This window comes from Mirounga leonina, unplaced genomic scaffold, assembly GCF_011800145.1.
Source record: "Mirounga leonina isolate KUSES-001 unplaced genomic scaffold, KU_Mleo_1.0 Mir_176, whole genome shotgun sequence".
Lineage (NCBI taxonomy): Eukaryota > Metazoa > Chordata > Mammalia > Carnivora > Phocidae > Mirounga > Mirounga leonina.
In genome coordinates, this window is record NW_023270454.1 from 39,540,702 (window position 1) to 39,555,212 (window position 14,511).

The 14,511-nt window shown below is 35.3% G+C and overlaps 1 protein-coding gene across 13 annotated transcripts in view; it reads right to left on the reverse strand.

Annotated features, from left to right (window-relative positions):
- Nucleotides 1–2,859: 2,859 nt before the first annotated feature.
- SMAD1 (SMAD family member 1) overlaps nt 2,860–14,511 on the reverse strand; it is a 105,792-nt gene continuing 94,140 nt past the window's right edge. For all 13 annotated transcript variants that reach the window (XM_035022975.1, XM_035022974.1, XM_035022983.1 and 10 more), the window contains 4 exons: nt 7,799–7,845; nt 5,848–6,081; nt 5,226–5,336; nt 2,860–3,168 (listed from right to left, as the gene is read on the reverse strand). The gene's annotated coding sequence lies outside the window, so the exon portion shown is untranslated. The remainder of the gene's footprint in view (nt 3,169–5,225; nt 5,337–5,847; nt 6,082–7,798; nt 7,846–14,511) is intronic.

Here is a 14,511-nt window from a genome sequence, read left to right on the forward strand (position 1 = left end):
GAAGTGCGAACTGAGAAGCGGACAGCATGCTTGGCATGTTTCAAGAATAGCAAGGAGACCAGAGTGAATGAATGATAATTAGAAAGGGAGAGTCGTAGTCGATGAGGTCAGAGAGGTAGCCAAGGCCAGATTATATAATATGCTTTCAGAGGTGTTTTAGCTCCTTTTTAAATAGAATTATCATCTGGGAAGCCCTTGCTGTAGGGCTAGTATATGTAGAACATAGGAACTGCTAGCTGTTTTTGTATTCGTTTTCTATTCCACAAACTTAGTGGTTTAAAAGAATGCAGATTTATTATCTTATAATTCTGTAAGTCTGAAGTCCAACACAGGTCGCACTGGGGTAAAATCAAGATATCAGCTGACTGCATTCCTTTCTGGACAGAATTCTCTCTAGGGAAGGCTCTGTTGCTTTGCCTTTCCTGCTTCTAGAGGCCACTTACATTCTTTAGCTTGTGGCCCCTTTCTCTCTTCAGAGCCATTAACATTGGTCAAAGATTCTCCGCTGTTAAGGCTTCCTGTGATTAAATTGGGCAAACCCAGATAATCCAGGATAATCTGTCCACATCAAGGTTCTTAACCTTAATCACATCTGCAAAATCCCTTTATCCTTATAGGATAACATTCACAGATTCTGGCAATTAGGGTGTGAACATCTATGGGAGAGGCATTCTTCTTAACCACAGTCCATCCTCCGAGCACCAAAGATTCATGTCTGTTCACATACAAAATCTCACCCCCTTCCCTCATTCCCCCAGTTCTCAACATATCACAGCATTTCATCTAAATTTCAAAATTCCCAAACCTCATGTGAATTATTTATAGGTAAGGCTCTGAGTACAGTCCATCCTGGGGCAAAATCCCTTTCCATTTATAGACTGGGAAATGAGAAAACGAGATGTGTGCTCCCAAAATGCAAGGGAAGGGGAGGCACAGGAGAGTAATTGTAGCCATTCGCATTCAAAAAGGGAGAGGTGGAAGGAAAAAAGTAGTCACCAGTCCCAGACAATTTCAAAATCCAATCAGGCAGGCTCTATTAGTTTCAAGGCCAAGGAATAATCTGTGGTTCTTGGTTCTGCTCTCTGGGCTCACGGGTCCACTCTGGGCACTGGGAATCACAGCTATCCTTGTGGGGGCTATTATTATGACCATCACAAGCATCGTTATTAGATTTAATATTATTTTTTTACTAATCTTCATTCAGTAGTGGATCCTTAGCTCTTAAATTTCTCCACTAGCCCCAGTCAAGAGGTTAATTACCTTTACACAAATACACGATCAGTACTTGAGAAGCTCACCATTTTAAGGAACTTTATTGTACATCATTTCATGGTAAATGCAAATATCCCATCTAATTTCTCTTAGATGAAAAAGAATGCACTCCAAATTTTATACACAGACCATATTTTCTTCACCTGCAGTTAATTTATTCTAAAATTGACTTCTGAAAAAATAAAAATAAAATTATTGATTTCTTTCAGGCGCAAGGGTACCTATATTATGTTTCATTTTATGGGATAGGCAAAGTTTTACAACTTCTAGGGTCATCACTCTTTCCCTTTAAGGACACTAGAAACTCATTTCTGCCTCCCAGCAGGTGGCAGCAAATCAATATTCGATAAGGTGCAGTAAAATTGTTATAATTTCCTTGTCCTGATAAACGTTCTGAATTTTGCAGACTGTGGCTATTCTTAGCTAGAAGAGCAAAAAGACTATTGTTACCAGATTGTGGGAATTTATATCGGTGTGTCAACTACTTGGGAGAATGTACTTATGTAACTAAATTTTATTATGTAGTTATATTAATATTCATTGTCTCTCACAGAACCCAAAGTCCATTTGTAAGCAGTTATGTTGGAATAACAATAATGCTCATATGTTCTCTCCATAGATAATAACTCTCCATTGCCATTATTTGGCTAATATTCATCAACACAACACAGCCTTCAAAATTTATGGGATACAGATACGGTATTCTTAGAGGAAATATGTATAGCTCTTTTATTCCTTTATTAAAAAAGAATAGTTAATTAATGATCTAAGTCAAGGTCAGCAAAATGATCCATGGGCCAAATGTGGGGCAGAGCCTACTTTTGTACACCCTACAAATCTCTTAACAGAGCTCATTTAAAAATAGAGACAAATTACCAGTGTCTGGAATGAAAGATCACTAAAGATCTTACAGACATTAAAACACTGGTTCTCAACTGGAGGGGTTTTGTCCCCAAGGAACATTTGACAATGTCTAGAGACATTTTTGGTCATCGCACCTGGGGAGACTGCTACCAGCGTCTAGTGTGTAGAAGCCAGGGACACTGCTTTGCATAGGAGAGTTCCCCATGGCAATTTTCTGGCCCCAAATATCAATAGTACTGAGGCTGAAAAATTCTAATTAAAACCACAGAAGGAGACTATTACAAATTTAATAAAATTTGATAACTTAGAAGAAATGAATAAATTCTTTGGAAAACAAAACTTAACCAAAACTGACTAAAGAAGAAGTAGAAAATCTTAGTAGTTGTACATCTATTACAGAACTTGAATTCATAATTAAAGAACGCTTTGCAAAGAAAACCTCAGGCCCCGATGCTTTCACTGCTTAATTTTATTAACATTTAAAGAATACATACTCTTATATAAAATCTTGGAGAAAACAGAGGAGGAGAGACTACTATCCCACTAATTTTATAATAACATAACCATCATAGAAATATCTGACAAAGACATTAGAAGAAAAAGATCACAGACCAATAATCACTCATGAATACAAATGCAAAAATACTATGTAAAATACTAGCAGACTGACCCTAGCAATAAAGGATAAAATACAATGGCCAACTGGGATTTTTCCTAGAATGCAAGGTTTGCTCAACATTTTAGTAAGTTAAACAATGTAGCTTACCATATTAATAAAAGAGAAAAAAATGTTATGATCATTTCAATAAACTTAGAAAAAGCCTTTGACACAATTTATTGCCAGCTTATGTGGAAAACATTCACAAAACTAGAAATAAAAGAGAACTGACTTCATTTTATAAAGAGTATCTATGAAAGACCAATAGCTCCTATCATGCTTGATGGTGAAATATTCAATCCTAGGATTAGGAAAAAGCTGAAAATGTCTGCTTTCACCACTTCTATTCAACTTCGTCTCAGAGGTCTTAGATACTGCAATAGGCAAAAATAAAATTATACAAGGTATAAAGATTAGAAAGGAAGAATAAAACTGTCTATTCACAGGTGTCTACATAGAAAGTTATTTTTAAAAACTATAATTACTTGTCTTTAGATTAATAACTGCCCATTTAGAAAATCTTTGAAATCTACTAGAATGAATAATTGAAATTAGTGAGCTCAGGATAAAAGATCAGTAATACAGAAATCAGTATTTCTATATATTAGCGAGCAGCAATTAGAAAATAAATTTTTAAATGTAACATTTAAAATAGCATTATAAATACCTAGGAATAAATTTAATGAAAGACATGCAAGAACTGTACTACTCTGAAACATTGCTGAAATGAAAGACCTAAATAAATGAATATGTGTGTGGATGATCTCTCTCTCTCCCCTATTTGTGCACACAGAACATATACCAAGAAAGACCATATTCTGGGCTATAAAACAGGCTCGACTGATTTGTAAGGATTGAAATCATGCAAAATATGTTTTCTGACCACAATAAAATTAAAATAGACGTCAATAATAAGTTTCTGGAAAATCCCCAAATCTCAGTAATCAAAGGCATAGATTTTCTAAACTGCTGGCCAAAGAAGTTCAGGTTGATACCGAAGATACGTTTCTTCTCTCCACAGCCAGTTGAATCACATAGGAATTGATTGATTGATCAATTGATCACATTCTAACCAACTGCGCTAAGCTGGCACTGCCCTGAGATTGGGGTATACTGCGAGCAACTGTAGACGGCTGTTATGTACTTGAATCTTGCTCTGGGACAGAGTTTCAGCATATTTAAAATTCATGAGATCATTCCCATTCCTTGCTTTCTTTCTCTCACAGCCTGAAAATACTGATGAAAAATCTGGGAACAAGACTGTGGGTGTAGTTGACAAAACAGGAAATCTGTTCCAGAACAGCTTTTGATGAATTTAATAAGTGAAAGATAATGAACATAGACTACATTTGCATAATGGCATAACAAAATTCATTGAACAATGCTAACTCTCTGGGGAAACTACACTTTGGAAACTGAATATAAGACTGGTCCTGGCAAGACTATCCATTCTATCTAAGGATGTGCATGGTTTGAAAAGGGGGGGGATCCCCCACATGCTTTATTCTCACTGATCTTAAATATCTTTCATCCTATTTTTCTGGAAATAATTAAAATTCATTTTCTAATAGAAAAATTCCCAGCATCTGGAGCCATCCAAATGTATCTCTTTCAAGAATTTATAAAAGTATACATTTCTCTTTAATAGACCTTCAGAAGGATTTGGGACTATAAATCATGTTTAATATTAAAAGGTTTTTTCCACCCTTGAAAAGAATTTTAGGTTACCCCCCAAATTATTTATTTTGACTGTCAATTATGGTTAATTTAACCAGATAATTTTCAAATTTCACTTTGTCAGAATAGTTTAGAAGACCTTTCTTAACAGAAGTTTCCTTCCTTTTCTCTAAAAAGGCACTATTATTTGAATGTTCTTTCAGTATCTACCTTTTGCAGTTTTTAACTTCAAGCTACTTCTGGTCATTCTAAAGATAATTATACCATTTGGTATAATGTTATACCATTTTGGCATAATTTTCTAAAATCTCAGGGGAAGTCTTCTTTTCTGATACTCATTCTATTTTAGATTTGAACATAAAGAAAAAACCAAATGTGATGGTTTTTTAACAGTCGGTCATAACTGATATTATTGAGCTATTTGATGGCCATTGTGCTATTATCATAAAAGTAATTTTTCCTCTCAACATTCCTGTGAGATAGATACCCTACTGGTATCCCCATACTTATGAGGAAACTGAGACTCAAGGAGATTAACCAAAGTGCCCAAGGTCGTATCATAATGAGTAGGAAAGCCTGGGTTTGAGCTCTTGTAACTGACTACAGTGTCCACATAATTCATCATTGGTGTTTACTAGCTCTCATTTTGCTGTGCATTAACTAAAGTAATAGGACTACTGTTTCAGATCCCCCAACTATTTATGAATCTCCCAATTTCAGGACTCTCTCTCTCTAAAACGTACTATAATGGTACCTTGTCTTCCTCTATGTGGCAGGTTTTCCAATGTGATACACAGTTTCACCACATGATGGCGCCGATGAAGTGAGAAGCCTCGTACTGATAGTATTTGACGTTAGGCTCAGACTTAAACATAAATGTAAACAGAAAATAATTAAAGGTGTTTTAAAAAAATAAGATTAAAAAAAAAGTGGCCACAAAGGATTACAGTCTAGAATATCTTTTTAAAACATAAGGAATGAAAAGATCATAATTATAAAAAGGGTAAGAATAAATGACTCATAAAAGCTAAAAATAAAAAGATAAAAGATGAGCCTTTGTATTCATAAAGAAGTATGTGGGACAGATGTCAGACTTCCCACAGGAAGGAAAACACCAAAGGAAATGAACTAAATGAGAGCAGGTGACTTACAAAAAAAAAGAAGAAGAAGAAGAAAGAAAAAAAGAGACCAGCTGTAGAGTGATGTAGCTCCAGGGTCAAATGAATAAGTAAGATTCCACAGTAAGTGCAAATGTGGTAGCAAAAGCCAGTGAGTAAGAATTTTAGAGAACCTTTTAATAGACATTACTATTTCTTTTTCTAACCAAGATAAGTATTACTATTTTTTCCCCCTGCAATATCAAAGATAGAACTTACTGTGGAAGGAAGAAGCATTGTTTTTCAGAAATTTATTGAAGCAAATCTGTATGCATTCTGTTCATTACAGCTATTCCAGTGACTCAAAATGTGATCCCTGGACAATCTGCATCACCTGAAGTTGTTATAAATGCAAATTCTTTGGCCCCATCCCAGACTGAATCAGAAACTCTGGGCATGGGGGCCCTTCAGGTGCTTCCGATGCAGCCGAAAGATCCAAGTCCAACTGTATCGCTTAAGAAAAACAGAAGAAGAAAAGAAATCCATTGAAACATTATTAATATAGAGATATTAAAAATTATAACATTAAAGGAACATTAAGTAAATAATGAAATGTTATCAGGACATTTAAACAAGTCTGATGGATAGTTTTTAATAATGGAAAATATATATCATAGTGGAAAATTCAGAATACAACATTGATCTCAATTATGTAAAAATAGTTCTGGAAAAAATAGAAGGAAACAAGCAAGAGCAGTTAACAGTGGTTGCCTTGGAGTGATGGGATTATATGCAACTTTCTTTTCTGCTTCTTTATATTGCAGGTGCTGTTTTCAAAATTTCTATGAGGAGCCATTTTACAAAAAAAATAATAAATCATCAATATGCTGATTTTTAAAAAAGTAAAAAAAAGACTTTCTGAAGTCGAAATACTATTTACAGATTATATTCTTGCTCATTTTTTTTTTCTGTGTAAGTGGTTAATTAGGAAAAAATTGACACAGTGACAGTCCAAAGCATAAAGAAGAAACACAGTCATGATGTTGTTTACTGGAGACAAAGCACAGAAAGACGATGGAGTTGATGTATTCAGTGTTGAAAGTGGTACAGGAAGTAAAAATTTGAGAGGGAGAGAAAATAATCTTTTTACAGACACTAACCATGTGCTTTACTCTTTCAAGTATCATTAGTTAGTGAAAATATTAAGCATTCTAAAGTAATGTAAAGGGAAACATCTTCAAATTTAAAAGAAAATAGGCTTAAACACGTAACCCCTAAGAAAGCTGTTTATTTTGTACCTATGTCATTTGAATTCATGGCCTGACAAACCAACTAGGGGAAAAAAATCCCTCATATGACCACAATTGTAAAGATTAATATCTATGTTTATGAATATCTTGAATATTAGACCCTACATATGATTCTTTTTTTGACAAGTGCCTGTAAAATATATGTTAAAATTGATAAATATATTAGGCCACAAAAACTCAGTAATTTTTTTTAAATCTGAAACTAAACAGGCTACACTCTCTAAAAATAATAAAATACAATAAAAATCAATAATAAATGAAAAACAAGAGGGGGGAAAGGGAACCGTTTGAAAATGGAGGAGGGAAATGATTCCAAATAACTCTTAGGGTAAAAAGGAAATCAAAACTACAACCCTTAAGAAAAGGCACATGTGAAATAATAGAACTAATGGATGTATCCAAAGTTGAAGTCAGAAACACATTTATTATTTAAATATTTTCATTACTTAAAAAAGAAAACTTAAAGGTAAATGAAGTATTCAGACAAGGAAAGATTCTCCCTGAGACCTCAGAGGGAGTAAGGCTCGACCATCACCTTGATTTTGGATTCCTTGTTTCCAGATCTATGAGAGAATAAACCTCCTATTTTAAGCCATAAAAAAAAAAAAAAAAAGGTAAATGAAGTATTCAACTCAATAAGTTAGAACTTTTTTTAGTTAGAAAGAATTTAAAAAAAAAAATCATAAGAAAGCAAATAAAAGTAAAAACAGAAATTAAAGAACTGTGAAATAAAAACTATTAGAGGTATAAGTGGACCAAGAGTTGTGTCATTGGAGGAAAAGTACTACAGAAAGGCCCTGGAAATTTCTAATTAAAACACACACACACACACACAGATACACACTCTAATACATTAAAATGAGGAAGGGGATAGAAACACAGGTTGAATATAGTTTTTTAAATTATAAAATAAGACCTACCTTTCCAATCATATGGCAGGCTACATTATTCAGGCCAACCCTCACACCTGGAGGGAAGAACAACTTAAAATAATGAATACACAAAAAACCAGTTCATAAAAGCAACACAGATATGCTGAGACAGTAAGGAATTTCCAGGCCAAAATCTAAATAGAGGAGAAAAAGCAGAGATGTTAGCAGAGCACTTCAGTTGCTTTGCCCTAAGAGCCTTTGCTAAACTAGGCAAACTTTCACTTTAGTGGCCTTGCAGAGTGTGGACAATGGACATCAAAGCCCAGTGTTTACCTACGGTGAAGATCTAAAAGGAAACCCTTCCTGAATAAAGCCAAGATACTCAAGGGATATTCCCTCAGTCTAAGAATGAGCCAAAAGTTAACTTACCCCACTTCTGCAAGGGAGGTTTTCTTAGCTCTAAGCAGAGCAGGGATGGGAAATGAAAACCATCCTTGAGAAGTTTTAACCAGATGAATGCTTCAGGAGCTTGCATACCATAGTTACATCACCAAAGTGCTTCCAAAACCGTTAAGGCATGAGTTTAAGCTGTTTCTGAACTGGTAGTATTCTTATGTACCAGGCAGAGACAAAAATATCTTCACTTTCAGCCTGTAGGAATCCTTAAAAATAATTTTCCAAGGGAAAACAAAAAGCAGTTCACAGTCAAAAGTAACAGAGTGCCACAAGGAGATCACCAAGAACAAAACCCAACAGAAACAACAAACTGCAGAAACAAAAAACAAACGTTGAATTTAGCTATTTGATTTTTTCAGGGACAGATAATACAATTACTATGCTTACTATGTTTTTTAAAAATGAAAAACAAGTTTAAAACATCTTCAGAGAATAGAAAACTATAAAATAGAAGCTAACACATTTGCAAGAGAACGAAACAGAACTTGTAGAAATAAAAAATAATTAAAATAAAACACTCAACTGGAGATTTAACAGAATTTCTATTAAGAAATAGTTGAAAAAAGAATTAGTGCATTTGAAGACAGGTAAGAAGAAATTATTCTGACTGCAGAGATACAAAGAGGTGTTAAGTATGAACAAGAGCTTATGTAACATGGAGCTTAGAGTAATAAAGTCTACCACACATCTAATAACAGTTCCAATTAAAGAGAGAAAAAGAAATGTGGCATAGATAATGGCTGCCAATTTTCCAGAAGTACCCAAAACACTCAAGATAAATCTCCAGGTGTCACTGCAGAAAACAAAAACTTAAGATTTTTTTAAAAGCCAGAAGAAAAAAAAAAGACCCTATATTCAAAAATCTTTGGTTAGATTGACAGCAAATGATGAAAGCCAGTAGATAGTGAAATATATTTAATATGTTGAAAGAAAATCACTAATCTAAAATCCTACATCCAGTAAACATTTTTAAACAAAAAATGGAGAGAGTTTACCACCACTGAAAAATCCCAAAAAAAGAAATTGCAGAAGATATAATCCGGACTGAAGGAAAGTGATTTGAAAGGAAGAGTCCGATAGGCAAAAGGAAATAAAGGGCAGAGGAAGAACTAAATGGTATGAGTAAATGTGAACAAGTATTGCATGTTTCAAACAAAAATGATAGTGTTTAGTGGAATGAAAAACAACTTAGACTTAAAATCTATTAAAATAATGAAATGTTATTTGGGCACAAGAAGTCAATGGACTTAAAAGTGTTGTAGGTCCTTGTAGATAAATATATTGATTAACTTTAGGTTTCAGTAAGTTAAATATTTGTATTGTAATTTCTAGGTAAAAGGAATGGGGGAAACTGAAATGATAAAAATGACCCAATCAACTCAAAAGAAGACCCAAATGTAGAGAAAAAGAAACAGAAGAAATAAACACAAAGCACAAAATAAAATGGTAGTTTATAATGACTTACACAGATAAGCCCCTTATCTATTAGGAATTATATTTAATGTAAATGGATTAAATACTCAAGTTAAAAGACAGATTGTGAGACTGGATTTTAAAAAATCAAACCATATGCTTTTTACAAGGGGCACATCTAAAACATAAGGATACAAAAGTGTTGAAAGGAGGAAAATTGGCAAAATTCAAATAGGGTGTGTGGTTAGTGTATAGTATTATATAAATATTAATTTCCTGGTTTTGATAACAGTACTATGATTATGTAAAATGTTATAATTAGGAAAATCTTAGTGAATGGTATATGGGAACTCTCTGTACCATTTTTACAACCTTTCTTTCTTTTTTTTTTTTTGAGGGTGGGGAGGGGCAGAGGGAGAGGGAGAGAGAATCTTAAGCAGACTCCACATCCAGCCAGGAGGGGCCCCATTTTTAGAACTTTTCTAACAGTTTAAAATTATTTCAAAATGAAGTTGTACATATGCAAGTCTTATGATGCAGTAATGCCACTCACAGGTATATATCACGAAGAAATGTTTGCAGTCATGTCCCTGGAGAAATGTATAAGAATGTTCAGGGGCACCTGGGTGGCGCAGTCAGTTAAGTGTCCAACTCTTGGTTTTGGCTCAGGTCCTCATATCAGGCTCGTGGGATTGAGCCCTGCATCGGCTCTGCGCTCTGCATGGAGTCTGCTTGAGATTCTTTCTCCCTCTCGTTCTGCCCTTCCCGCTTGTGATCTCTCTCTCTCTCTCAAATGAATAAATAAATCTTAAAAAAAAAAACAACAACAGAACGTTCACAGAAGCATTATGCCCTAAAATAGAAAGAAACAAATGTTCATTAACAGTAGAATAAATAAATTGTGATACTTTCAAGTAAATAATCTGCTACATGGATGAACACTAATGAGTCACAACAACCAAATACTCAGGGAAAGAATCTAGACATAAAATTTTTATGCTACGTGATTCCATTTAAAGTTCAAAAATAAGCAAATTATAATGTTTATGGATACATACTTGGGTGGGGAAACTAAGTGGAAAAATAGAAAAGTGATTATTTTAAAAGTCACTATTATGGTTACCTTTAAGAGCTGGAGGGGCTTGCGTCTGGGGAGAGGAAAGAGGGAGCTAAGAGAAGGCATGGAAGCTCCGTGTCCCTTCCCCATATACTCTGCTCTATGCATCTCCTCATCTTGCTGCTGATTTATGTCCTTTATTGTATCTTTTAATACACTGGCAAACTAAGTGTTTTCCCTGAGTTCTGCGAGCCATTCTAGCAAATTAAAAGGACCTAAGGAGGAGGTCGCCAGAACCTCCAATCTGGAGCTGGTGGGTCACAAGCACGTTACCAGCCTGGGACTTTCTTGCCACTGGCATTCGTGGGGCGTACATGGGACACAGTCCTGTAGAACTAAACCCTTAACCTGTGGGATCTGATGCTGTCTCCAGGTAGACAGTGTCAGAATTGAGTGTTTTGTGTGGGGTTCCCCCAACCCATGTTGGGATTGGGTCTGGGGAACCCAAAAAGAACTGGTGTCATTAGAAGCAGGACACAACAGAAGGAACACTCGGAAAGTATAGAGAGGAGATGAGCTGATTTAGGACCCCAGGAGAGGAGAACATCTAACGCATTTACCCAGTTTTGTCGTTGCTGTCATCTGACCCAGAGAAGTCTTTTCTAAATAACTCCAATGATAGATAAACAGCTTTGTTCCAAAGAGGTTTTAAGCAAAGAAAACTTAGGGGTACCAGATTTAGCAAATAAAAATACAGGGTCTAATGCAATATTCCAAATACTAAAAATGTTTTTATTGTTTATCTGAAATTCAAACTTAACTAAGCATCCTCTATTTTATCTGGCAACCTAACCTAAACCTAAATGCATTTTGGACTTCTGTTCAAATGGTTACATTACCACAATTATTATCTTAGGGCAGTGGTTCTTAACTTTGGTGACAGATTATAATCAACTGGGGAGCCAGGATCTCAGGGGTGGGAACCGCGCATCGGTATTTTTACAATCAACCCTCCCTGCCCTCTACCCCTCTCCCAACCAGGTGATCCTAGTGTGCAAGGTGTAGAAAAACTGGATCAATGTTTTCAAATGTTTAAATATTCTCCAGTTTACACAAAATTCCATAAAATGAAAAATCAAATTTCCAAAATAGTTGTCATAATTTAATGTCTTTAAATACATTGTCTTAACTTGACAGCAGTACGTGCAATGTATCTGACATGACCACATCACTTTACAGGCAGCCTGGTTTTACATTGCTCTGGAAACATTCAAGCTTCCTTTCCTCTCATTCAGGAGAAAAATTGCTAAAGGTGGGTATAAAAGCAGGGCTCTTCCCTAAACTGAGATGAAAAGCAATTCATTGTATTTTTTAAATTGTATTTGGTGATGGACTTTTATTTCAAAGTAGAAGGAAATACATTTTTAAAAAACAGATTATATTAAAGTATGAGAATTGCCTTGAAGCATAATTCAATATTTGTCAAATTGTTTGCGTATTTCTGCTGAACTTGGAAAGAGTAGCTTTGGTCTCAGAAGACTAATATTAAACTGTCTATGATAAATATCCTTAGTCCCTTTTACACCAGATCCAAATGTGCTTATTTTGTTTCTTTTCAATTTCACAAAAAAGAGAGACAAGACTGAACTGCCGAATGTTTTTTTTTTTTAATCTCATACATTATTTCAGCTTGTCAGAATAAATAAAAATGTCTGTTTATTTAATTAAAAGAACTCCATTGGCTGTGTTAGCCCATCTTCCTACTGATAGTGAAAGCAACTATACTTATAAAAGGAAAGGATCAAAAGTTGCGGGTTCAATTTCTCCAACATTTTCTAGTCTATTCTGACAGTTCTTTGGAGTATCAACCAATGTTTTGAAAAAAGTTTCTTCTGAGCCTTGAAATAACCATTTCCTACCTCACATTTTTAAATCATTTCCTCCCTAGGGATAACTGGTGGGGTGCCTCCAAAATATCTCCTGATTATTGATTAATGCAAATTGCTGACTGGAAAGAGAAGTTACCCTAAAGCCAGGCGTCTCATGGGGAATGCCTGCTGGTCAGCCTGACATGGCTACCAGGGTGCACCACCCGTGATTGACTGCTCCTCTCTATCCAGGGCCAGACTTCAGCCTGGCAGACTCACACTTGATTTAAGATCTCTCAGGTAAAGACCCATTTTAAGCATGGACACTAAAGTGTGTGACCAGAACGCCAATTTATTGATTGGTTATAAAAATATAACGTGTACTTGTCAATAATTTTCTCTACAGGCCAATTTCCATTTGAGGCCAAATTTCAGTCAGAAGAGGAGTAAGATGATTTTAGTAGTTAGCATCATTGATCTATAATACCTGATATACCAGCTCCATTTTAGGGTTTTATCTCCTACGTTGCTGATCACCAGTTTTGACTGATACATACTTTTTTTTTCTTTTTACATATATCTAAACATTCGGTCAGATGACAGTGGAGTGTTGTTGGGCAAGAGTACTTTTCTTTATCTCCATGGTGAATTTGTGTTATTGATGAAATGATACTTCATAAGGTTTTTAATGGCTTACTCCAGAGTTTAGTCATATTTTTCTCTTTTCATATTCTGAGAAGCATCTCAACACTGAACAGAAGCTGCATGAGAACAGAACTCTTATCTGTCTCATTCACAAGTATACCTCCAGAGTCTAGAACAGTGTCCATAATGTAAACACTAATAATAATAGTAATAGAACAAAGGAACAAACGCTGTCTTTAGTTACTTCTACATTACACAAATGTTATTAGAAAAAAGAACATGTCCTAAGTACCCATGGATTATTCGTCTTTGAGGATCTCAAAGGAAATAACTCACATAGCACTTGCCTATGACCCATCAGTTTAAATTAGACCTTTCCATCCCCACCCACCACTTTCTTATTCTTTTTTTTTCCTTCAGCACTTACCACAGTTGGTAGCTTGCAATTTATTTGTGCTTATTTATTTAAGATCTGAATCATAAGATCTGGAAGGTAAAGACTGTCTGTTTTATATATATAGTCCATGCCTATAGCCTATCTTCATGCTATGGGCTTCATGATATTTAATAAAAATCACTTGATCTGGGTGCCTGGGTGGCTCAGTCGGTTAAGCATCTGCCTTCGGCTCAGGTCGTGATCCCAGGGTCCTGGGTTCGAGTCCTGCATAGGGCTCCCTGCTCAGCGCAGAGTCTGCTTCTCCCTCTGTCCCCCCCCCCAACTCCTGCTCTCTCTCAAAAATAAGTAAATAAAATCTTAAAAAAAAAATCATTTGATCTATCTTGACATTGTAGGAGGAATAACAAATGACTTGGGGATTTTGGATATCAGGCTAGTTGGATGATGAGCTATTTTGCCAAGTAGCCACCCCACAGAGAAGTGCTGCTCACAGGCAAACCATGGATCATTGGTGTTCCCCCCGCTATCTATAAGAAGGAAAGAGCAAGGAAACAATTTCATGTTCATTTTGTAAATTTGAAAGTTAAGATTAATTTATTATATTTTCTGGAAATCTAGTTGCATACTTAATAATCATTATGTTCCTGAAAGTTGTTCATCCCAGCTACTATTCCATTCATGGTGCCCTTTGCCTTGACCACTGCATTTTATACATTGAAGTGCTATTTACATCCGTTAATTTTACGTGTCTTATTGCATGTTATGATGGCCAATTCACAGAAATAAATCAGGTACTTACAGGCAGGTAGTTAAGTGTTAAGAGTTGTGTTGCAATGATAACGTCAACATAACAGCGCCCTGTAAACGGTGAACAAGAGTCCAATGCAAATATCGAACGTGAAACCATGTGTGCTAGAACAAGGGA